Here is a 13154-nt window from a genome sequence, read left to right as displayed (position 1 = left end):
CAAATGAAGACTTATTCTTAATTGTCTTCAAAAATTCCCTTTGTATTTTATTATGATAGAGAATTTTATGCTGATCTATTTTCATATTTTTAATTATTTTTTTAGAGCTATCAATCATTTTTTATAAAATTCCAAAGTTTACGTATTTAATGTAATTATGAAAAGACATATTTGCCCCCGGGCCCACCTGTCGGGGTGGCCCAGCGGGTTAATTCCTAACCCGAGCCACTCGTGGCTCGGTCGGTCGCACCGACCCCTTCTCCCCCACTCGCTCACGAACCCTAGCCCTCACGGGCTCTGGCGATTCCCGCGTCGCCGCCGTCTTCTCCGAATTGTTCCGGCCATCGCCGCCGGCGAGATATGGCGCATCTGAACCGCCGTTCAACGGCGCTCCAGATCCACCGCGGCAATTTGTGAAGCGCCGCCTGCTTGTCTTGCCCCCCTTCGTCTCTGGTCGCCTGGCGTGGAGTGCCGTGGCGATCTCGTCGCCACCAACGCTCCCGATGCTGTGGCGCCGCCGTGCCTGACCGTGGTGGTGCTGGTGCTATGACGCCGCCATGGATTGGCCTGGCCTGGCGCTGCTGCTCCCTCGGCGTGTGCCGCCGTGGCCGCCATGGCCGTGCCCTGCGCTTCGCTTCACCGGTGAGTATCCATTGACTCCTACTCTCCCTCTCTGCTCTGCTCACTTCTCTCCTCATCCTCTACGTCTTGCTCAGCTGCTGGCCTGCATCTCCATGTTGAGATGCTTGCCGTGACTATGCGTTGCTGCTGTGCTCTGCTAGCCTGTTCATGTGCTGCTGTGCTTGTGTTGCTATGCTACTGTGCCTATGTGGCTGTGCTGTTGCTGTTCTTTCTCCATTACTAGCTGTTGCAACTCATGAGCTCTTGCTCATGATCATGCTGTGGTGCGCTGTGTAATTTAGTGGCTCCTGTTGTTGCTTGGTGTACTATGCCTTTCCTGTACATGCCATTGCTTTCCCCGACTTGATCATGCTTGTGATGATCCTTGCCTTTGGCAAGTGCCGTGCTCCTGATGAGATTATATCTGTGCTTCAATTCATGGACATGCTCATTTGAGCCTAGTTGTTACTTTAACTGCCCCTTTCTTTGATGAAGTGCTTCTGGATACAATTGTGCTGCCTGATGCCCTTATCTGTGATGCAATTGTTCAGTTATATGATTAATTTAATTATCTGTCCATGTGTTAATGCTTAGAATGAGTTCTAGCATGCAGTAGCATGCTCTAGCTAGCTTGTGGTGTTCATATGATCACCAGTTGCTTGTAAAAGCTGCTCTTTGGTGTCTGTGCCTCACTGTTGCTCACTCTATGCTGTGTGTGTGTATCACACAGGCTTGGCCTGGTGTGATGGTACTTGCTCAAGCAACTGTTGATACTTGCAGTGATCCATTGGATCACCAGCAAGATTCTATTGCATCAATTGCTTGTGTAATTCATTTATCTGTGTTGGTTTGCTTTGTTGAATGGATAAATGATGTGAACTGTGATTCAGTGATGATCATTTCAATGAATTTGTTAGGGCTAGCAGGATGCCAACCACTGGTTGGGTACCCTAGCCCACTACTGAACCCTACTGGGTGATGATGTGGTGGCTTAAAGTGTTGGTTATGGGTTGAGGTGGCCCTGGCAGCTCTTGATGCTGTCATGGGTAGCTCCCCCCTTATGTGGCTTGTTGTGGCTTTGTGGATGCATCACTGGGCAATCCTTGTTGGATTTCCAGTGCTCTTTGTTGTTGACAAACTAGAATAGGCACAAGTTGCCTATTTGTCTGATGGTTAGCAGACCATGTAGTGCTAGGTGAGTTGGGTAGGCTAGATGTGAATCTTTCCCTTGCTGGATTCTTTGGTTTACCTCAGTGTTAACACAATGGGTTTGACCATTGCTTCCCTGGGATGATTTCTTCTGGTTTAATTCCCTTTTTGCCAGCATCAAATGGTTTGATCACCAAATGATGATGCACACAGGGTAATCACACCCTTTTGCTTGTGTGTGATTGATGCACATGCTTATTTATGAGCAAGACATGATCTTGCTCAGGCTTTTGTGTGGTATACCTCACTCCAGCTCCTAGAATGAGTTGTTGGTGTAGAGGGTTTGCTTCTGTGCTGGTCTTTTGCTTGCCCTGCTCCTCCTAGCAAGCTTGTGGTCTTGGTTTAATTTCTGGTGATTGTGGAGTGGATGAAACAGCTTTAGCTGTTCATCTGTTCTTGGTGTTCTTGAGCTATTCTTACTGTTCTTGGTGACTTACCACTGCTGCCTGTCGATGGATGAAACAAGTGACTAGGGTTTGGCTTGGAAAAGCTTTTATATGCCCAGCCATTGCATTTCTGATCGACAGCTCCACCTTCCCCTTTGAGTGACTCACTGTGTGTGTGTGTGTGCTGCATGCACACAGCCCTGTGAGCAGGCTGTGTGTGTGTGTAGACAAGTGCTGTGCACTTGGACCTGGACTTGACTGTGGCATGGATCAGCTCGGCAGAGACTTGATCATATCCTCTTCATTTCCATTATTTTCTAACCTGCCAAGTGGCAATGCCACTTGGCATAATGTGCTCTTTGTTGTGTGTGTGTACAGGGATCAAGAATTGATCAAGATGATCTAGAAGATCATCAAGTCCAAGATCAAGTGAAGATGTTCTTGTAGTATTTAGGATATTTAGATAACTTGTAATTTTCCTTTTATTTCTTCTTTTTCTCCAATTCTTGTAATGTGTTGTAAAATTCATTTATTTCCATTATGAATAATGTAAAGACAATGTATCTTGTGTGTTAATCAATAAAGCTCAAGGTTTTCTCTAATGAGCTTGTCTTATTGTTTAAATTATTCATAATGTGTTTTATGTATTATTTACTTAATGAATTTCCTCACAATTCAACTATTTAGGGTAATTATTTAATATTTGAATTTGAAATTCAAATTCAACTTTGGTTTGAATTCAATCATGCAACTTAAGATTTTTAATGCAATAACACTTCTCTCTTCTCAAAACCCTAACTTAGATAAGTAAGAACAAGTTTATCGCACTCTCGAAACCCTAACCCTGTAAGGTGTCGAGAGAGAAACCTGTCCCCCTTCGATGCAGTTTTGTTTTAAAAGCGCGAAATTTCCCCGTAAATTACAATGCAATGCACATCCCTTTCTAAAATCTACCCCTCGATCGTCTCTAAACCTGGGACATTACAAGACACCACCTCTAGTTGTTACTTCATAACAATGTTTCTCTTTAGAATTATTTTGTAATAAGTCATTTTGCACTTTAGTGAGTTGATCAATTTGAGTTTGAACCATTTGAAAATGTTTAACAAGCATCTTAACATCATTGGAGGTTCTCTCCACAATATCATGCAAATTGCTAATAGCTTGAGAATTTTCCATTAGATGATTCTCTACTCTCATATTAAAATTTTCTTGCTTAACAATATAATTATCAAACTCATCTAAGCATTGCGCAGGATGTTTTGAATACGGAATATCTTCCCTAGTAAAGCGCTGAAGGGAGTTTACCTCAATCATGGATGAAGGGGGAATTATCTCACATATATCTTCTATGGGAGGTAGATTCTTCACATCTTCAGATTTAATACCTTTCTCCTTGAGAGACTTCTTGGCTTCCCTCATATCTTCATCATTCAATTTAATTAAACCCCTCTTCTTCAATATTGGCGTTGGAGATGGTTCAGGCGTAGTCCAATAATCATGATTCCGGCCTATTTTAGCCAATAATTCTTCGACTTACGTCGGAGTTCTTTTCCTGAAAAACACAACCAGCACAACTATCCAGGTATGCCCTAGACTCAATGGTTAGTCCACTATAAAATATATCAAGTAGATCATTCTTTTCTAAATCATGCCCGAGTCGAGCTCGATAAGAGAACAAAACCTTGCCCAAGCCTCGAGCAATTTCTCTTCATCTCCCTGGTCAAATCTATAAATTCTCTGTAAAGCAATATGTTGAGCACTAGCAGGAAAGTATTTTCGAAAGAAAACATCACGCAAATCAGTTGGATTTTTAATAGAACCAGGAGGCAAATTATTATACCAAGTTTTAGCATCATCCTTCAATGAGAAAGGAAAAATTTTAGCGACAAAGTAAGTGCGCATCTTGATATCATCGGAAAACAAGCTACTCATAGAAGAAAGTTCAATCATGTGTTCTACAGCACTTTCTTTTTCAGTACCACAAAAGGGTGCTTTCTCTACAATAGCTATATGAGATAGATCAAGAGAAAAATCATAATCTTTATCCTTAATGCATATAGGAGATGTGGCAAATTTAGGATCGGGAGATAACTTATGTCTAACGGTATATTGTGTGAGAAACTTTTTAATTTTACTTGCATCAGCGGTAGCATTGCATCTATTAATAAGATCATCATTAAGCTCCACATAATCTTCATCGGGATCATCACTAGAATAATCAAGTTCAGGTGAATTAACAGGTGTGGTAGCATCAGGAGTTTCAGCATTTTCAATTTGTCTAGACCTAGCAATTGTAGCATCTAGAAAAGTTCCCAATGAACCACTATCATCAAGTACAGCAGAAGCATCATCAATATTATAAGAGTTTTCAGATTCAGCAGAAGTACCAGCAAGTGAAGCTTGTGGTGGTGAAACAAGTTTATCAATCACAGATGGTGAATCAAGAGCAGCAGAGGTACTCAGAGTTGTACCTTTTCTTGTAGTGGATGGTAATATGGCGACTTTAGGATCGCGAGATTTACCCATGATGGAGAATTTGCAGCGAACAATATAAATCCAAGTGAACTTCCAAATAAAGCTATGCTCCCCGGCAACGGCGCCAGAAAACAGATCTTGATGACCCACAAGTATAGGGGATCGCGAGCGGTCTTCGCGGGTAGTAAAACCCAATTTATTGATTCGACACAAGGGAGACAAAGAATACTTGAAAGCCTTAACAGCGGAGTTGTCAATTCAGCTGCACACTGGAAACGGACTTGCTCGCAAGAGTTTATCGATAGTAGCAGTTTTATAGCAGTAGCATGTAGTGAAATAACAGACAGCGAGTAACCGAGAACAGCGGTAGTGATTATAGTAAACAACGGGATTAAAATACCGTAGGCACGGGGACGGATAACGGGCGTTGCATGGATGAGAGAAACTCATGTAACAATCAAGCGGGGCATTTGCGGATAATAATAAAAAGGTGTCGAAGTACAAAGCAATCAATAGGCATGTGTTCCAATTATAGTCGTACGTGCTCGCAATGAGAAACTTGCACAACATCTTTTGTCCTACCAGCCGGTGGCGGCTCGGGCCTCAAGGGAATCTCATTGGATATTAAGGTACTCCTTTTAATAGAGTACCGGAGCAAAGCATTAACACTCCGTGAACACATGTGATCCTCACATCACTACCATCCCCTCCGGTTGTCCCGATTTCTGTCACTTCGGGGCCATTGGTTCCGGACAGCGACATGTGTATACAACTTGCAGGTAAGACCATAAACAATGAATATCATGATGAAACAATAACATGTTCAGATCTGAGATCATGACACTTGGGCCCTAGTGACAAGCATTAAGCATAACAAATTGCAACAATATCATCAAAGTACCAATTACGGACACTAGGCACTATGCCCTAACAATCTTACACTATTACATGACCAATCTCATCCAATCCCTACCATCCCCTTCAGCCTACAGCGGGGGAATTACTCACACATGGATGGGGGAAACATGGCTGGTCGATGGAGAGGCGTCGGTGGTGATGGCGGCGATGATCTCCTCCAATTCCCTGTCCCGGCGGAGTGCCAGAACGGAGACTTCTGGCTCCCGAGACGGAGTTTCGCGATGTGGCGGCGTTCTGGAGGGTTTCTGGCAACTTCGACTTCTCCCTCTGCGTTTTTAGGTCGAGGGCGATAAGTAGTCCGAAGGAGGGCGTCGGAGGCCTGCCGAGGGGGCCACACGCTAGGGCCGCGTGCCCCCCTCCTGGGCCGCGCCGCCCTCGGGTGTGGGGCCCTCGGGCCTCCACCTGACTTGCCCTTCTGGCTCCGTGAGTTTTCTGGGAAAATAGGGCCTTCTGTCAAAATCCCGAGGTTTTTCCTGAAAGTTGGATTTCTGCACAAAAACGAGACACCAGAACAGTTCTGCTGAAAACAGCGTTAGTCTGTGTTAGTTGCATCCAAAATACACAAATTAGAGGCAAAACAATAGCAAAAGTGTTCGGGAAAGTGGATACGTTTTGCAAGTATCACCAAACTCATACATATGATAAATCAGGACGAGAACAAACCATGGCAAACATCATGTAACCAACAACACTAGAATATGGAACTCGGGACATGTACTCAATATCTTCATTGGTACTAGGACATTGCAATGCTGATAATTTGAAGTGAGGAGCAATTGGTGTACTAACAGACTTTGCATCATGCATATTAAAACGATGAAGAATTTTCTGAATGTAATTTTGCTGACTAAGAAATAACACACTAGATTTTCTGTCTCTTGTAATTTTCATACATAGTATTTTCTTAGCAGCACCAAGATCCTTTATCTCAAACTCGCTACTTAATTCTTACTTTAAAGTAATGATATCTTTCTTGCTCTTGACAGCAATCAACATATCATCAACATATAACAACAAGTACATTGGTGATCCATTAACAAACTTGATATAAACACAACTATCATATTGAGATCTCTTAAACTCATGTGCAAGAATAAATGAACCAAACCTTTTATACCACTATCTTGAAGACTGTTTTAGACCATAAATGGACCTCTTCAACTTGCAAACAAGATCCTCCTTACCAGGAACAACAAAACCTTCAGGTTGGTCCATGTATATCTCCTCCTCAAGCTCACCATGCAGAAAAGCTGTCTTTACATCTAGCTGCTCAAGCTCAAGATCATGCATAGTCACAATACCAATGAATGCACCAATGGAACTATGCTTCACAACCGGATAGAATACATCATTATAATCAATACCTGGAATTTGGATGAAACCTTTTGCTACTAACCTTGCCTTAAACGTCGGAGGCTCATTAGGAGACAAACCTTCCTTTTTTTGAATATCCACTTACAGTGGACATCCTTCTTTTGTTTAGGCAAGCGCACAACATCCCATGTGTCATTCTTGCCAAGCGATTGCATCTCCTCTTGCATAGAAGAAATCCACATCACGCGGTCAACGGATGCAACGGCCTTAGCATATGTAGCAGGTTCAGTATCATGCTCCTGCTGTTCAGCAAAACTCAAAGCATGATGGACAAGATTACACTCTTCAATTGAACGAGGACATGGACCTTTTTTACGCCTCAGTCTATCAGCAGCAATGGAACTATTTGTTTGCTGCAAAACAGGTGGTGTGTGCTGAACAGCAATGTTATCAATTTAAGAAATATCATTTTCTTTCTCCTCCGCGTGCTCCACCTGCACGCTGATCCTTTGTTGCTCATCATCAGAATTATCAGAAAAATCAACAGCATCAGTAACATCTGTAGATAAACTCTTATAAAACATGACAGCCTCATTAAGACAACATTCCTGCTATGCAAAACTTTCTTAGTTTCAGGATTCCATAACTTATATGCCTTAACTCCTGAACCATAACCAAGAAACACACACTTAACAGCCCTAGGCTCTAGCTTTCCATTATCAACATGAGCATAAGCAGTGCAACCAAAAACTCTCAACTATGAATAATCAGCAGGTGAACCAGACCATACCTCAATAGGAGTTTTCTTATCAAGCGGAATACAAGGTGGCCTGTTTATCGAGTAACAAGCGATGGAGGCTGCTTCAGCCCAAAAACGTCTATGCATACAAGCATTGGACAACATGCAGTGAGCCTTGGAGATGATGGTTCTGTTCATCCTCTCCGCCACACCATTCTGCTGAGGAGTATATGAGATGGTGTGGTGCCTGACAATACCTTCATTGCTGCAATAATCAAATAGTAGAACAAAACTCCATGCCATTGTCAGTACGAAGCAATTTAACTTTCTTTTTTGTTTGCTTCTGTACCATAACTTTCCACTTTATAAAAGCATCAAACATATCAGATTTATATTTCAGAAAGAAAGGTCACACTTTTCTATAGTAATCATCTATGATAGTAAGCATGTAATTTGCACCACCAAGAGAAGTCTTGCGGGAAGGTCCCCACACATCAGCATGCACATAATCTAAAATCCCTTTAGTGGTATGAATGGAAGTATTGAATTGAACTCCCTTATGCTTACAAAAAATGCAGTGCTCACAGAACTCAAACTTACTAAAATTGCAGCCATCTAGCAGGTCTCTCCTGTGCAATTCTCCCATGCCATATTCACTCACATGTCCAAGACGCATATGCCACAGATTAATTTTACCAGGTTCATCAGGAATAATAGCAGCAGCAATACCAGACAAAGTGCTATCTCTAAGAACATATAATTTTGCAGAATTCATATCACCAATCATGTGAACGGGAGAACCTTTTGATACCTTCATAACTCCGCGAGAGTCGGAGTGTTTGTACCCTTCAACATCAAGGGTACTCTGAGATATCAGATTTCTGGCCATGCTAGGTATGTGTGTCACATCTGTCAGAGTGTGTGATATGCCATCATGCATCTTGATCTGAATGGAGCCAATGCCCACGATCTCACGTGGGTTGTTATCTCCCATACACACAACATATCTACTCTGCACAAACTCATAATAACTGAATCAGTCTTTGTTACAGCAAATATGAAACGAACATGCAGAATCAAGGATCCACTCATCATTACGAGAAACACAACCAACAAATAGAACTAGGCAATCGCCATCAGAATTATCACTGGAAACAACAGCAGCCTTACCATCACCATCAGATTTGTTTTTTCAGTTGGTAAGTACCATTTCTTTTCTCTTTGTTCCGCAACTTCCAGCAATCATCAATACTGTGATTAGTTTTCATACAATACTTGCAGAACTTACCATCTCGTCCCTTGGAATTTGAGTGATCTTTGTCGATCTTACTATTATCTCTGTTGTAGTTGTTGTAGTTGTTGTTTCTGTTCTCGGTCCTGCCTCGGACCTGCAGTGCTTCTGCCTTAGATGACGAACCCTCTGTCTGCAACATAGATTTCATTTTTTCCCTCTGCTGGAGGGCCTCATAAACTTCAGCAAGGGTTAGTTCATCACGGCTGTATAACAAGGTGTCTCGAAAATTCGCAAAAGAATTAGGCGATGAGACTAACAGTATAAGAGCGAGATCCTCATCCTCATAATTTACCTCCATGGACAGCAAATCAGAAACGATCTCTCTAAAGATCGATAGGTGATTCATCATTGACGCACCTTCTTGCAGCTTGTGTGAGAAAAACTTCATCTTAACGTGCATCTTACTGGTTAGATCTTTAGACATGTAGATCGATTCCAGTTACAGCACCGCTAAGGATTTCTCAGCTAGCACTTCATGCAAGATATTGTTGGATAGATGAAGCTGAATTAATGAAAAAGCCTTACGGTCTTTCCTCTTTTCATCGTCCGTCCAGGTCTTGGCATCTTTCTTGCCAAATCCATCAAGAGCTTCATCTAGATCAGAAGATTGGGTAAGGATCGTTCTCATCTTCACTTGCCACAGAGAAAATCTCGTGGCATAATCCAGCTGCGGTAGATCGAATTTCAAGTAAGACATGTCACAAACCCTAGATTGAAACACAGGCTCTGATACCACTTGTTATAAACGCGATAAGCAAAGAACGAAGAACGATAAAAGAAAAAACACAGCGGAGACACGAAATTTAACGTGGAAAACCCTTTCCAACACAGAGGGGGAAAAACCACGGGCGCGAGCCAGCAAAACGTCACTATATCGGGGAGTGTTTACAAACGCCGTGGTTTATCTTATAATCTGATAAACTTCAGTCGCCAGCTTACAAGATGTATATATAGGCGGTGGCAATGATCCGTACCGCGGGGGGCTGCCTCCCCTCGCATCCCCCCCTCGCAGGCGTCCCTGCAGGGCACAACGTATATACTGGCGACGGCCTCGCTCCGCTCATCAGAATTTAGCCTCCCTTTAGTATATGAATTTGGATCACAATATAACACATTACACCAGCTCATCTGGTCACACAAACGCAACTAGTCCCTCTCCCTATATATATATTGTGGGTATACTTTATGGGTATATCAACGGCAGTGCCTAGATCCGGCAAGCCCGGGTGGCCCACAGATGGTGATGTGGCATGTGGCCCATCGGGCGGCCCAGTTGCTGTAGATCCTGAAGGATGAAGTCCAGCCCAGGAACTGGGAGCCGGATCCCAACCGACCTACGAAGGAGGCCGGATCCATGGAGGCCCATGAAGTATCCGGATCCAGCACGGTCCTGAGGGAAGGCGGATCCTTGACGTACAAGGCAAGATATTGTACCGTAGTTAGGCAACTTGTATTCCGGCTAGGACTCTCCATGTAAACCCTAGATCCGTGCGTCTTTATAAGCCGGATCCCGGGAGCCCTAGAGGCACAACCACAACTCATTGTAACAACGCTAAAGCGCCTAGATAATTCCAGACAAGCAGCAGTAGGCCTTGCCATCGTGCAGGTGTTCCGAAGCTGGGTCAATCGTGTACCACCGTCCCGTGTGCACTCCGCCCTATGGCCCCTACTTCTTCTCCCCCTCGCGAGGATCCCTCCTCTGAGGTACCGTCGATTAGGCAACAACAATATATGACCCTCTATGTTTCTGGGCTCCTCGCAGACTTCATTTTCGTGTGTCCTTGTACCATCCATCAGCGAGAGGCAAGGGATGGCTAGGAAGTGCTCAAGTTGTGGAAACAACGGCCACAACTCCAGGACATGCAGTGGCCATAGAGGAATGGAGGACAGTAGTATCAATGGGGATTCAACTTGTTGTGGCCTGAGCTATTTGGGGTGCAGCCCAGGTAGGTTCATCTTCTTCTCTGAAGAAATGCCTCAGCATGAAGTGCTTGTCACCGGCAACCTATTATGGAGCTACTGCTGTGTTGAGCACATCGCCTTCGGTGTCGCCGCCGTCTTCACTTGTCTCCATAGAGGAGACCACCGAGCAATTCTCCGGCGGATACCTGTCCGATGGCCTCGTAGCCAGAGCTCAGGAAAGGAAGAAAGGTGAGCGTGAAAAGGAAACCCGTGTCGTTCTTGCACACATGTTTAGATTGATTAAGCAGTGCGCTTATGCCAATTCCCCGACTTCTAGTATGTTCTTATGTGGCTTCAGAATAAACTGTCTCAGGAGTTCCATGGATAGAGGAAGAGCACCGGATGTTCCTTGTTGGCCTTGAAAATCTCAGGAAAGGCGACTGGCGGGGAATTTCCCGACACTTCGTCGTGTCACGGACTCCAACGCAGGTGGCCAGCCATGCACAGAAGTACTTCCTGAGGCAGTGTAGCCTCACGCAGAAGAAGAGGAGATCCAGCCTCTTTGATGCGGTAACTGAATTATCTGATGTTCAGATGTCTCGTTTCTCATGCTTAGTAAACCCAGCCATGTGTAAACTCTGCGGGTGGAAGGTGCCAAAAAGTCTGCAATAGTAAGGACATCAGTATTATCTAAAGTGCAATTGAAGGAGGTTGTTCGGCCTCCTCCATGCCTGAATTTATTGAGCAATGCATCGACAGGTAGTGATGGTGTTGCTTCACAGGCCCGTTGTTCCTCCCTAAGCTTGATGGCTCAACCTCAGGTTCATCTTAAGATGGCTGACCTCGAGCTAAAGATGTCGACATCCCGATTATCCGACCAAGCTAGCCGGTCGCCGAGCACTCCTTTTTTTTGGAACAATCAGGGTTACTTAATCTAGGTTAATCAGTGTGCATGGGAAAGAGGAGCGGGTCAGGCTCTGCAGCTTTATGTTGACACATCATAAAATGGCTGCTGGTTAGATTTCACAGCCTAGAGAAAGTAAAAGATGAGATCATAATATCCAGTTTGCACTTGCAGTGGGCATGACAAGACATGCAAAACCAGCACTGCTGCTCCTCACAACCATCTTTTCTCTTCTGCGGTATATATCTTTCTACATAGATTATCATGGCCTTGTAGAATAATACTAGATTTAAGAGAAAAGTGTGGCAAATGATTAAATATCCCTGTAGATTGATTAACTATGTACACATTGAGCGAACAAAGAAATTAGCTCTGGGTGTCCTTGTTATAGCTACATGGTGTTGCTCCCGATAAAGATTTATGGCAAACAAAGGGAGAGACTGCGTGTATTGCACATTTTATATTTTACATATTCTATCGTTTTGGCTTCGGATATTTATGCCGCTGTGTACATCTCAGTTATGCAGAGACCGAATTAATACTTAAACCTTTTTAATAGTAAAGCATGAAAAAGTTAACTGCAGAGGTCAGAAGATGTAAGAGTGGTAGTCACTATCAGGGAGATTGGATTAGATTTGGGTGAAACGTCTTGTAGCGCCACTCTTAGTACAGTTAACTCATGACAGACATGGATTACTTCCGTAATGAAACAAGGGTGGATGCAAGTTGAAGGGACATATTCTCTTCAATTGCCCTGACTATAATTATGTTCAACGTTGAGCGCTTGCTTAGACGCGTGAGCCAAGAAAAAAAGGGCGTCAGACGAAGGAGTCCCACTGGTAGAAAAACAGGCTTTCGGGAAGCCCCATAAGTCGCGAAGCTACAGGAACCGCGACTAAAGGGGTCTTTAGTCGCGGTTCGTGTGGCGAACCGCGACCAAAGGCCTGGGCCCAGGGCGCACGGTGGCCAGCTGGTGCACGTGAGGGGCTTTAGTCGCGGTTGGCCAGGCCAACCGGGACTAAAGCCCCTCCCCTATATATACCCATCCAGCAGCCAACACTTAGCCATTTGGAGCCATTCTCTTCACAAACTTCACAAGTGAGTGTTGGGTTTGCTTTTGGTTCCTCTTATGCACATAAGGTGTTTGATGAAATGCCCCAAGAGCATGAAACAAACATGATATGAAGTCTTGGAGCCACACTTGAGCTTTCTCATTTATTTTTTCCTCCTCGATCGCGGTTAGCAACTTGAACCTTTGATGTGTCGTCATTGATACAATATGCATGTGTGTGTAGTTCATTGTTTAATTTATATTGTTTGTAGCTAGTTAGTTTAACAAATGCATGATGGTTAATTATATATTTTATATTATAATAATGCAGATGAATC

At 43.7% G+C, this 13154-nt stretch overlaps 1 pseudogene; it reads left to right on the top strand.

Annotated features, from left to right (window-relative positions):
- The first annotated feature begins 10769 nt into the window (after positions 1 to 10769).
- Positions 10770 to 13154, top strand: part of LOC124647314 — a 9989-nt pseudogene continuing 7604 nt past the window's right edge.

Source organism: Lolium rigidum, chromosome 4 (genome assembly GCF_022539505.1).
Source record: "Lolium rigidum isolate FL_2022 chromosome 4, APGP_CSIRO_Lrig_0.1, whole genome shotgun sequence".
In the NCBI taxonomy this organism is placed as follows: Eukaryota; Viridiplantae; Streptophyta; class Magnoliopsida; order Poales; family Poaceae; genus Lolium; species Lolium rigidum.
This window is presented reverse-complemented; position numbering and strand designations above follow the sequence as displayed.